Source organism: Gavia stellata, chromosome 2, assembly GCF_030936135.1.
Source record: "Gavia stellata isolate bGavSte3 chromosome 2, bGavSte3.hap2, whole genome shotgun sequence".
Classification (NCBI taxonomy): Eukaryota; Metazoa; Chordata; class Aves; order Gaviiformes; family Gaviidae; genus Gavia; species Gavia stellata.
The window spans coordinates 10,492,403-10,505,411 of record NC_082595.1 but is presented as its reverse complement, the minus strand read 5'-3'; the positions used below and the strand labels follow the sequence as shown (position 1 = coordinate 10,505,411).

At 38.7% G+C, this 13,009-nt stretch overlaps 1 long non-coding RNA gene across 1 annotated transcript in view; it reads right to left on the bottom strand.

The window, feature by feature from the left end:
* The window catches only part of LOC132321981 (uncharacterized), a 52,605-nt gene that overhangs the window by 4,469 nt on the left and 35,127 nt on the right, over nucleotides 1-13,009 (bottom strand). Inside the window, exon 2 of the long non-coding RNA XR_009484982.1 lies at nucleotides 6,762-6,905. This is a non-coding gene — a long non-coding RNA (uncharacterized LOC132321981). The remainder of the gene's footprint in view (nucleotides 1-6,761; nucleotides 6,906-13,009) is intronic.

The following is a 13,009-nucleotide window of genomic DNA, read 5'->3' as shown; positions in this document are numbered from 1 at the left end:
AATAATTTTTCTCAGACTCCCTTCTGGAAGCCACTTTTTGAAAGATTTTATCTTTTCTTCAACCAGCCATAAGTATGGCTTTATGATGATGTGGCATAGCTGTTGCTTTTTTTAAAAAAAGTGTGTCCTCATTAAACTGTTTCTGCTCTCCTTACAGTCACAAGCTACGCTTAATATTGTTTATTTTCTGTAATTTGTTAGATCATGTTTTACCCTCAAGTACATTTCATTTAAGTATTGCTCTACCCACTGTTGATTCAAAACAGCTAAAGGAAGTAGGAACAGGACAGCAAAGTACGCAGTAATAGGTAACAGGCCTAGAGAGAAAATTTAGAGAAAGTTTCAGTTCAGAGCGTAGCTATTTGTGTATAAGCAGAAATCACCTACAGGCAATTTTCCTTGTTTTTAGGAGCCTATTAACTTTGATATTTATGAAACTATTAAGCTGATCCTTTGGAAACAACCATAGCAAATGCTTCTTAAGACGGTTATAAAGCATGGGTATTTTTCTCTAGAAAGCTTCTTTAGAAGTAACGGGGAAAAAAAAAGAAACTTTGTTCTTGTAAATATACCGTCAAGGCAGCTAAAAGAGCAATCAAAGTTTGCTTCACATTTCAGTCCATATTTTCCAGGAACTCCCCAATAGGGAACTTTATTAAATTTAATAGTAAATTTAATTTAGAGAGAGTTCTGTTTTCACTGTATTTTTCTTCCCCCAATGTTTTCCTAGATGGATGCTTTCATAAGAGTTTCTTTGGTTTGCTTTGTTTCTATGCAACTTGAAGTCATAAACCAATTTTCAACTAGTGTACATCAACAGAAATAAAGAGCTCCAACTGAGCTATGCTGATTTTCACTATTTTAGAGTCCTGTCCCCCCTCCTTTCCCTGGACCACAATAACCTCCTACATTATCAGCTTTGATGTTTTCTGTGGTGCTCAGAAACCTACATATTTGACATTATTTAGATTAAGCACCAAAAAAGGACCTCTCTAATTATGAACATAATTACAGATCCACTTTTCTTCCATAATTGTTGAATTAGACAGACATTTGCTTTTGACTAAAAATACACTGGAACTTCAGAGCTCTGTACTGCACTCATCTGTGTACAGTATTATCCCTTTCCCTTCATGTCTCCTTCTGCAGAGTTTTAACAGATCCACACTACAGGGAGTTCTGACAACCCTAGGACAAATATTGTTGCAAGATACAGTATAGGATAATTAATGATGAACTCTGAAGCAATCGCTAAATCTAGCTGAAAGCTATAGAAAGAAACCATACATTATGATGATGCTTATTCTTGATTTTGCTGGGGAAAAAAAATCCCCAAACACCCCCAAAAAACTCAAAGCAAAACTTCTTTTCTAATTGCATGCTAATTTACAAAATTAAATAACTCTCCAGGGGTTTCACTGCCAGTCTGAGATAACAACCATACAATCTGGCTTTTGCACTAAAGAACGACTTCTGATTATTGTTTTTATACATAATCAGGATTAGGCAAAGATCTTTCCCAATCCTAACCTGGAAAAGCTAAAATCCAGAAGGAGTAAAGGCCTTAAAATATTCAGTACAGCGAAATGCAGGTTTGTCTGCCCTAGATTTAAGAACATGGCAATAGGCACATCCCCTGTTTAAGGCTTAGTTTAGACTGTTAAACAACACTTCTGATATTCTTAAAATTTCATTGTCCGAGATAAGAGAGAGCAAAACTTCTTGGACGACCAAATGCCATTTAGGTCCTTTAAAAAGAAGTGAAGCTCAAAAGAACTGATAACAGCACATTTCAAAACACGGTAACAGATTGGTTCATGAACCCACTTTTTACAAAGAAGTGTGAGGCTCACTTTGCCTGCCTGTCTTCCTTAACGGCTACAGAGAAAACTGACAGGAAACAGAGTGGAATGAAACCAGTTTGTCCTCCTAGAGAAGAAAATGGTTTTGAAATATAACTGTGGGCAAACAGAAGATGCAGACAAATAGGTATCAGCCCCCAAGCACCAGCCACAAGACAGGCAAATAAAAAAAAAATTGAGCCACATGGATGCGAACACAAAGGTGTGTATATAATTTTAGCAAAATGGTGTAAGTGACCCAGTCAGAAATGTTACGTGTGCAGGCCACCCCCCCCCCAAAAAACAGTGAAACACGTTGTAGAATGATCCTGAATTCCCACAAAGAGAAAAAAAGAGGAAGCGAGAGTTTTCCAAGTGCAGCACTGATTGAAAAGAGAGGCTTGGATTACTGCCAAAGGAGCTGTTTCTGATGGTCTTTTTCCTGCTACGTTTAGGGAAACAGGACCTCAGTTTAATCCCACTTTGATTACAAAGAACGTACACAAAGATATATCACTTCATATCAACATTTTTGACAGAAATAAACTACAGGAGCTCTAATACTGGCCAACAATTAAAGTAAAAAGTTACGTAACTTCTTTCATGTATACTGATACAGAAAAAAAATCCAGCAAAATTCTGAAAGATATCAGAGTTTTAGCATTCAGAATTGGTAATCTAAGATGGTTTTAACTTAAAGAATTAAACAAATAGTATTATTGTAAGGAAACATACTATCTCACAATATACAGATGAAACTCTTTCTGAAAACAGTGTGGAGAATTGAAGAATGGAAAAAATTATCTAGTCATCACATTACCTTGAAACTTAGAGATCTCTATTAACATTCCTCCTTAACTCCAAATTCCTGTACATCACCGAAACCCAAAATTCTCAGCACTCACCTTCTTAGGTCCTTCTGAAATCACTGCCTGAGGCTTCACTCTGTTCTTCCCTATATTTCAGATCACTGAAAGCTATGTGCTACGAAGCAGTATGAAACTCTTTGATTCTACACAAGTCAGAGACCTTGAAGTTCTTAACCTCAAAAGGATTTCTTAAGCATTTTCCTGCATTCGTTTATTTTTGACACATCAAACAAGAGCCAATAACGCGCATGCAGAAAGACTTCCATTGCTTAAGCAATGAAGCTGAGCAAAACAAAGACCTGGTCCTGTACCCTCAACTCACACAGGTAACCAAAAGTCTCTCCTAATGTTTATTTTTCCAGAATGGGATTTAATGGGAAGACCTAAATGTCTCTCTCTTAATTCAGTTTCAGAATAGAGAAATAAATAGAAGGTGCTGGCTTTTCCAGAAACAGGAAATCTGGCTCTTGTCTAGCTAAAGTTACTACTAACTTCAACTGACCTGAGCCAGAAACCCCTGGCAGGAATAAAGAAAGTGTACCTGGTGCATTTCCAGTATACGGTGGTGACTGCTGTCATATCATTTCAGTCAGCTGGGCAGCACTGGACAGCTGGCTTTCCATACTGACCCATTTATCTTTCCAAGACGCAGGTTTTTCACTCTGAAAGGCCAGTCCTCATTCGTGTAAGCAGAACAAGAGAGACATCCAGCGGCTGGACCATTTAAGAGTACTTTTCAACCTGACTAGAGACAAACTCAGCGACGTTCTTACCTATTCCATGTTCTTGCGTGTGTAAGAAACCATTTATGTCCCAACTACTAGACATACAGAGCCAGAGAAAAAGATATTCCAGTGGCTGAAGCACTACTGTCATCTCTGCTGTGTATTTTTCCTGCAACCTAGAGACTTCCTCACTGTGTACTCCAAGTCCCATCCGTAGTTCTCCCTTTTTCTCTTAAGCTTAACTTCATTATTTTGATTCTCAACTCATGTGAATCGATATAGGTCTACTAACTTCCATGGAGCTATAATGGTTTGTGTCAACCTGGAATCTCATTCTAATTGTTTTGCTATTCAGACATGTACTTTTCACATCTACTATCTTCTATTCAAATATTTTCTCAAGCATTAACTCTATTTGTACTACTTATTTTTATCTGCATAGTAAACAGACTTCCCAGTCATTATTGATATAAAATTCCAGAGAATCAGTGGTAAATCCTGGTATTAAGTGGTCTGATCTTCATGTAAGAGCAGGGAGAAAAAGATTATTAAATTTACTAATATAAATTAGTAGTATCTACAGTATTTCTTATTAAAAAAATCCGTATCTTTACTGTCACATCTAAACTATTTCTTGTATATAAAAATACAGCTTACTTGGAAACATAAATCAGCACAAAAGGGCTTAGAAACTCAAAAATCTGAAGGCAGGATGAATAAATAGAAGGGAATCGTAGGGGTAAACTTTTTGACAAAGTATTAGTAATATTAATTTAGAAGTAATTTATTTGCAAAAGTCAACTTTCTCATTGCTACATGTTAAACAATTAATTATTTAAAGGGCTTGACCCTTACAAACTTGAAAGACCTGTAAGAAAAGTTCTGGTAAAAGAGTAAGGAATAGGTTAATTCTTCTATATTTAAGTGAAGAACTGAAGGCAGGTAATTGCTGACTTCAATTACAACAACATAGGATGAGGTGCTAGGGATACAGTTAAGGGCTATGAGCAAATTTCCCAGCTTCTAAAGAGAAAACTGTATGCAGCCAGTGGGGTAAAAACAGATAATATGATGTGATGACCCAAAATTAGCAGGATATGCTACTTATGAGAAAACTGACATACCCAGTATGAGAAGAAATTTGGCTCCCTTCTTACCTCATATATGTATGGAAAATCCATCACACAAGCCAAACAACATATCAAGCTGCAATAGAATTATTACTTATATTAAAAAAAAAACAACCCAGAAGAAGGCTCAAGTCTTGTACTGTGCCTCTGCTAAAATATTTTAGTCTCCTGTGCACTTACTTGCAAAGGTTTTTTAACTGTGCTGCTACAAAAACACTTGCCCCAAACAAAAAACAAAAAAGAAAAAAAAAAAAGAAAGTAAAGAAAGAAATGTCCACAAGGCACTTCTTACTGCTGCTTAGTAAGGATTGCTTGGTGTAGCTTTTACATAAACATTAATCCCTGTGCTTGAATTAAATAAAACATTTCTTGACTACCAAATGTCCATGGGGGTTGATGTCCATTGCTAACATCATTAGAATCTACTGTCAGAGAGGCTGTAAATCAATATATTCATAGACTTCTGGATATATCCTACTGTGACTGAAAAATGAGAGCAAGTCATTTTCCCTTATGATTTCAGACCATATTTGATGTCATTAGAAAGCCAGACAGGCTTCATTGAAGCAACAGAGCTGTATCAATAGAAATTGAAAGCTGAAATCAGAATCTCAGGTTCTGAAAATCAAGTGCAGCCTCTTTACCAATAACCTTTGGACAAGGATCTAATTCTTTAAATATTTTATCAAAACACTGCTCTTCCTGTGTTTTTAAAAGGAGGTATGTAAGCACGGCAGAGTAGATGATATCTGGAGAATTATTAGATGTGTGGTAGACCTATTTTTCAGTTTGAAATCTTTTTTAAAAGAGGATGTATCTTGGACTTGCTATAAGACAGAGTTGTTGATGCTGTCTAACCTTAGGGATCTATCTTGGTACCCATGTGGCACACCCCAATCAGCAAAACCCGCTCCCCCAGGCAACTGAGAATACCTAACGGAGGAGCTCATATTCTCCCTGCTATTCACGTACACACGTGAGGGCTATTTGGTTTCAGTATCGTGTCCTGTGTTTGTAAGTGATCAGACAACAACAACAGCTGTTGGTGAACATTATCCACAATTCATTTATGCAGGTGGAGGTCCATGGCACTGATCTGCGATGGACCGCTTCATCTCAAGCCTCGTTAGCAGTAGCAAGCCAGTTGTCAGCAAGCCTCACTCCTCGACCAGTCTGGGGAGGGATGTTGAGTTGAACTAGTGTTGTTAGCTAACTCCAGGGCCTCGTGTGGTGGTGGACCACACAGGTGGTGAACTATACATGCATTAAAGTCAAGCAACACTTCAGTGTCTTAAAAATGCGTATGTCAAAGCTATTACATACAAAGCAAGCCACCCAAGCAAACAGCAATTTAGTACAGGGCACAGGCACAGAAGAATGTGGTCTATCTGACACATCACAGAACTTACATTACTCCTATTTCCTCCACAGCAAATCCTTCACTGATGCCTTTATAGCAATACTTTGTAACACATTGAGCTCCAGCGCATCTAGCATCTGCCACCCCTCAAATTAGCTTTGATCAGTGTTAAATTAACTGTCTAGTTGCCTCACTCAAATGACCTAAGGTGAGGATTTGTCCATCTGCTGAGTCCTGAACAGTGGCCTCAGAAAGCAGAGAGACAAAACCACTTCAGCTTCAAAGTGTTTAAAGGCAAATCCCAGGCTTTTTGCCCATTCACAAAAGAAAGCTACATCATCCATACAGGCATTAGGAGACAACAAATCTAGCACACGTTTTAAGATGCAGTCTATTATATGTCAGAATAACACTGTAGCAATGATTTGGGTCTTGTTAGGTAACAATTTGGTAATGAAACACAAAGTCATTCCATATTCCAACGTCGGCACTAGCGCTTCACGTCAAGGTCATGCCGTTCAGCAAGACACTCAGGATATGTCTTCCATGAGGCAGCTTTGTCTACAGGTAGATTTTAGGTCAGTGTTAAGTGATGGGCAAACGGCAACTGAATTCCTAGCGATCTCTCCCCATGGCCACAGGATAATTAGTGTTCATGGTTAAACAAACAAAACTGGACTGCTCTGAGCCATAATTACTAGTCAGCAGCAGCTCCTTCTGGAACGTATATAGATGAAAACTTTTCCAAGAGTTAACAGCAGCTTGAATGCTGATTTTTCTTTTGTACAATGACACCTTTTCATCAGTCTGGACTCATGAAAATCATTAAATCTTACCTAATTGCTGTAGCCTGGAGATCTGAAGTCCCTCAGATTATTGCTCCGTTGGGGGGAAAAAAGTGACACTGGCTGGAGGTGATGCTTGGTTTCTTATGAACATCTTTCTTTCTTTCTTTCTATATTTATTCCTGTGGAAGAGTGCTGAAAAACACATGTGAATTTTCTTGTATTAGAAGAGTTATTAATTATCAATAGGGTAAATTGGTGGAATTTTCACCTGTATATCATTAGTTACATGGATACCAGACAGTAACTTGAAATTATTACTTTCTAGTTATCTCAAAAGAATTAATTTTTTTTTTAAATTTAAAGGTTAAATCAACAACTGATTAACACTAATTAATCAATGATTTAATGATTTAGGTCTAAATATATTAACAAAACATATTCTAATATACCTATATGAAAAGTAAAGAACAGAAAATAAACATTTGAAATCTGTTGGGTTTCTTTCCTTAGCCTCCATCTTGCTTCGGAGTCTGTGATACAAGGTAAGAAATCACTGGAAAACAAAGAACTTAAAAATGGTGATCTACATATGGCAAGAGCTCACCCTGATTTTATGCAAACATATAAAAAATACCAATCCTGAGACAGGATTCTCTCGAAGAGTTTGGTCATATTTTAACAGGCAATGTATTACTGTTTTTTATACCACATAGTCCTTGCAATGAGGACCTTGTTTCCATCAACAGCCCTCAAATACTGTGATGAAGTAACTATTATTGTCAATCCACTCTCCATACAGAAAATGGTAGGGAAAAACTATATCCAAAGTTTTGCCAACACTTTACAGTGCACTTTACAGAGCAATAACTCAAATCCCTTGACTTGATCTTTCATACTTCTCCAACAAATATTCTTCCACTTGTAAGCTCAAGGAACAACACCAAAGAATGGCTGAGGCAGCCCGCCAAAACTTAAAACCTGAAACTGAATTACGTTAGCAAAGCATCACTATCACAGTTCACATCAATTTTGTTACAACGTTCCTCTGTTAAGAACTTCTTCCTAAATGTTTTTTGTTATTATTAGGCAACCTTTTCAAAGCAAGATGGTTCTTCAAGAGCAGTATTAATGTGTGAATAACATACAGAAGAAAGTGCCTGAAAGCACCATGCTTTTGAGGTAAGACTGCAAGCAGAGTATTTTACCACTAGAGGACAGTATAATGTAACCTCCTGGACATACTGCATTTGGCAGAGAAAACCCATGGATTCAACCCTGTTTAGAAATCTGACAACCTGAAGATAGAGGACTCTGTGCAGTAAAGTGAGGGGGAAAAAAAATGGCACATTACTGATATACTGGGACATAGCTAGAAGCACCAACGTACAGCCACAGCAATGATAACTTGGGTGTGAGCACACTTGCGAGCGCCAGGCAGAGTTGACAGGGTGTCTTTGCTTCTCTGTTGGGCTAGGGGTTAAAGAGAAGCCTTACAGGCTCTTAACGCCACTACGTGTCCCAAATCCTAAAATGCTCTCCCTTGTTTTATTGGCCCTCTTATTCAGGCAAAATGGCATCAACTTTGATGGGAAAGTCGCCCAACTGAGAACTGAGTAAAAACTGGAGAAAGGCTTCAGGCAGTTGACCTGCTAACAGACTACGCACAGAACTGAAGGGATCAATGAGTTTTTACAATAAAATCAATAATAAAATTAATAAAGAAAATGTCAGGGCATAATAATTATTGTTTCTTATTCTTTTAACATCATTACCTTCTCATTGTGTCATACGACACAACTCTGATCCCATTTAGGTTTCTGAATCAAGTCACGGACTTCAATGTACAGGCTCCTCTTGACTTCTGACTCTTGAGATGAGCCTCTCTCCTTAGGGCCCAGCTGAAGTGAGCTTCACAATATCAAAGGGGTTTAGCAGGTATCTATCTACATTGCACGACAGCACTGTGTACTTTGGCAATAACAGCACTGGAGGAACTTAGGACTAGAATAAGAGAAGTGATACAGGTGAGCGTGGTCTCAGGTATGCAATGAGACATGCGTGCAGACATACAACAGAATTTGGTTGTTTCTCATTAACATTATTTAATGACCCAGTCAGCCCATATTAGTGAAAAATACGTACCACAGAAACGTAACATGCAACTATGAAAATAAGCAAATCAAGTTGGCAGAAGGAATGGCCCCGTGTTAAGATGCAGATGACTTGGGCAGTGACCTGAATTGAGGAGAGCTATTTAACTATTCCATGCTCTGACAGAGACCAGGCTGTGATCTTGGTCAGGCTGCTACAATCACCTATGTCTATTTTTCTGTGTAAGAAATGAGAAGGTGCTTACTTAGCTGTGAGAACTGTAAGTAGAAAGCACCGGATAAAGAGCAATATCTTACTATATTATTACACCTGGAAAATGGAAGGCAAGGAACATCTGTACCTGAGGGAACTACACTTCAGGGGAAGTCATGAGATACACAGGAAAGGAGAGGGCTGATGTACAGCATAAGGAATGGCAGATTTGAGTTGAATACCTGGAAGGGACATATATCTGTGCAGCAAGACAGGCCATTTGCAGCACCTCCTGTGGCAGCAGTGCCCAGGGCACAATGGAGAAAAGGACAATGAGATGACTGCACCAAAGAACAACAATGTCATACTGATAATATGAAAATTACTGAAAATTTCAGGTTGGTTGTGGGGTTTTTTTTGCTTTCTATTAGTGAATAAGTTTACATCCATTCTAGGCTAGCACAGCACACTCTTCCAGAGTTTAGAAGCAATGAGATTTCTGTTCAGCCTGCTACAGAGAAGAGGGATCTGAATGGTGTCCACAGGCACTCAGAGCTAGGTCTCTGTTCTGAGCAAAATGACCACATATAACCCAGCAATTCCCAGAAGAGTTAGTTACACCCTTTTTCCTGCTGCTCTGCACCAAAACAAGGTGTATTTTCACAAACATCTCTTTCAGCAACAGTGCTGGCTTTAACACCTTGTTCCCTCTACCTTATTCCCCATACACCACAACCTTATTTGTACCAGGACAATTGCTGGTACAGCACACGTTGAACTGTACCGAGAAGATAATGCCCCTCTGCTCCTGCAAAAAAAGATTTTTTTAAAAATTGAATTCGTTTCCTGATCTAATTTACTATGCAGTCACACAAACTGTTACACTGGCACAAGTGAATACGAGGGTGAAGGTGGGAAGCAAGCAAGAATGAACAGTGAGCGGATGGCAATACTGTGAGAAAGAAGCATTTGTGAAACCACAGCCTCAGTGGATGCTGAATCTGATCATTAATTGCTGCTGAAGCACATTTAACTTCGGCACCAGCTGAACTATTCAGCTGTCAACATTTTTACCTGACCACCTAGACAAAACTCAAGATTCTGGAGGTCTTTCCAGTTAGAAGATACTGATATAGAATTTTACTCTAAAATAGTAACTGGTTTAATAATTATCAAGTTCACAAATAATAATTAGTTTTAACTGTTAGTTTTAATAACTAGTATTAATTTATCATTTTGAGGCATTCCCCCATCAGCTCACGCCTGTTACTCACTTCTACATTGCTCACTGGACTTCCCTCCCCATCAGCTACGGCACAGCTGCGGAGGTTGCTGGAGAGGTTGCCTTTGCCACAGCTGGGGGACAGGAGAGAGAGGCCAGGGGAGGAGTGGGACTCTTCTGTACCACCTCTGCTGCTGAGAGCACAGAAACTTTCATCATCAATGCCAGATCTTCTTAGGAGACTTATGACACTGTTTCCAGGCTGTGCTCCTCACCACAGTTTCAGCCTCTCGGCTTTGCCAAACACAGGTACTCAAGCTGTTTGAGTGCTTACACTCTAGCTGAAGGGGGAGAAACCTCCCACAGACAGAAGGCAGAAACAAGTGACTTTACTCTTTGTTTGTTTTTCTCCCTCCCCCCCCAGTTTATTTACCAGCTATACTTTCAAGATAAAACTAACAAGCCCTTTTACAGGGTCAGATCTTTTCCAGCTGTTCAAGAATCAAAGGAGACAGCTAAAAGTGCCCCCAGCTGGTAAAGCGGGATGCTGCCCCAAGAGCTCTTGCTCAGCTTTTCTTTACTCTTACCCAAGATATGTTTCCTACTCACTCTGTGGTTTTTCTGTTTTAGTTCCCAAACTCAGCTCTTTCTTCTGCATATGTGCTTCCCCCCTCTCAAGACTACTTAGTATTGCCCATTAGTCCAAATTGTTCAAACATCCAAGAAGCCTGAGCTTGATTTTTTTTCCAGAATTGCTGATGTGCTTGACTGTCTTTCAAAATACAATATAATTTAACATAAAATTACATAAAATAAAAAGCATCAGTAAACCCCCCTGAATTTAGGAAATCACCTCACTAGTTAATAATGGAATATTCAAGCACACACACAAACAGGTATCTTTAGCCCAACTGCATCTCTTCCCCTTGGATACAATTACATATGAAACAAACAGCTTAAATTGGTCATAGGAGAAGAGAATTTATACAAATAATTGTAAAAACAAATTTAAGGGGAATCAGTAGTCCTAATTTTTCCCCTTGAATATTGTAAACTTTGATCTCAAAAAGAGATAAGCTCCATGCCTATCAAGAGGGGACAGAATCACTTTTAAGATCTTATATTGCATTATATGCTTTACCTACCTTCAAACGTGCCTGCATATTTGAAGGTAAGTAATTACAGACATTTTACAGAGACATTCTCTCTCTTCCCACTTTTGTCAGTTCATATTCCAAATCAGATTTTCTGCAGCTAAAAAAAGGTTTTAAAACATGGTGGCTGCTAGAATGAAGCAATAAATACATTGTAGGGTAATTCCAAAGACATGCACTGTAAAACTTATAAAATTTGTTCAGTTCCATCTACATTAATCCTACATCCCCTGAAGAGGAAAGGCTGAAAAATAGATTTATTTAGATTTATTTCTGCTTAAGAAAAAATCTTCAAGATGGCATTATAAGAATGAAGTTATGGTGCCCAAGTTATACTGAACCCTTGTGTCCAACAGTGCTTCTACTTGTTCTGCTCAGTGTTTATTTTAATTTCTGAGCACAGCAGACTGGCATTCCACTTGTAGGTGTAGTAAGAGAAAACCAAACTCGAACTCCCTTTGTACAATGTACAACTTTCAAGCTTGGATGCCTACATTAAGCTAACTAAAGGTCAGAGTAGAGGAGCTGCAATTATACTCGTTAGAAGAAACTCGAGGCCTCAGTCCAGAAATGTATCAATGAAATTGCTTAGCTTTCAGTTGCTGAGTATCACACAAGTTCAGTGGTACTTTCCTAGACAGGATCCTAAATACGGATTGAATTTCCAAGTACTTTACAGTAGACTTACCAGTATTACAAACAGGACTGTCTCTCTCTTTACTTCACTCCATATAGTAGTACCTAGTCACATGTATGGGTGAGGCACTTAGGGACATGGTTTAGTGATGGACTTGGTAGTGTTAGGTTTATGGTTGGACTTGATAATCTTAAAGGTCTTTTCCAACCTAAATGATTCTATGATTGCTTAATGCACATGCAGTCCCCTTACTGTATCAGAGCTGTGCCTGGGGCTGTATTAGTCAGTTTTAAAGTTTTGGACTGTGTGATTTACAAGAGGGACATTGGTTGTCTCACGTAAAAGATAGTACCTCTAGCAGATGGGGCTTCACGTTTGCATCAGTATTGGTAACCTGGACTCTTGTCTGCTCTGGCTGAAGTTACAGGGAATTCTCTGGTTTTGAAGTTTTGCTAGTCTTAGCAAGAAGGTGTAATAACAATGGGCTAAATGCCTGAGCTGGCCTGAACTGCTTTATCAGCCCTAAAGGTTGCATTTCCACATGAGAATGGCCATGCTGTCATGTCAGCAAGAGGAAAGCCTGCAGTGTAACCGTATGTATTGTATCTGTTCAGGGGATAAAGAGAAAGTGTCGCTTCCCAGAACTGCTAGCACGACACCTTCCCACAAGCATGAAATCGTCTATTTTGGAGGGGAAAAAAGCAGAAAGACAAAGATTCCCTAATTAACATATTACGTTCCTCATGCTGTCAAATGACCCACCACACTGTGGTGAAGCATGTGAGGCTGGCTAAACCCCACTATGTTATATAATTTGGTGGTAACAGAGAACTAGGCACGTTAGCCAAATGACTGATTAGATGCGGCATTTAAAAATGTGTTAATTTTGCCCTGGACAATCCTAAAGAAAAAACAAACAAAGCTAACCCAGACTCTTCCATCATCCTGATTACAATCTTTGGAGATTATTTTACTCCAA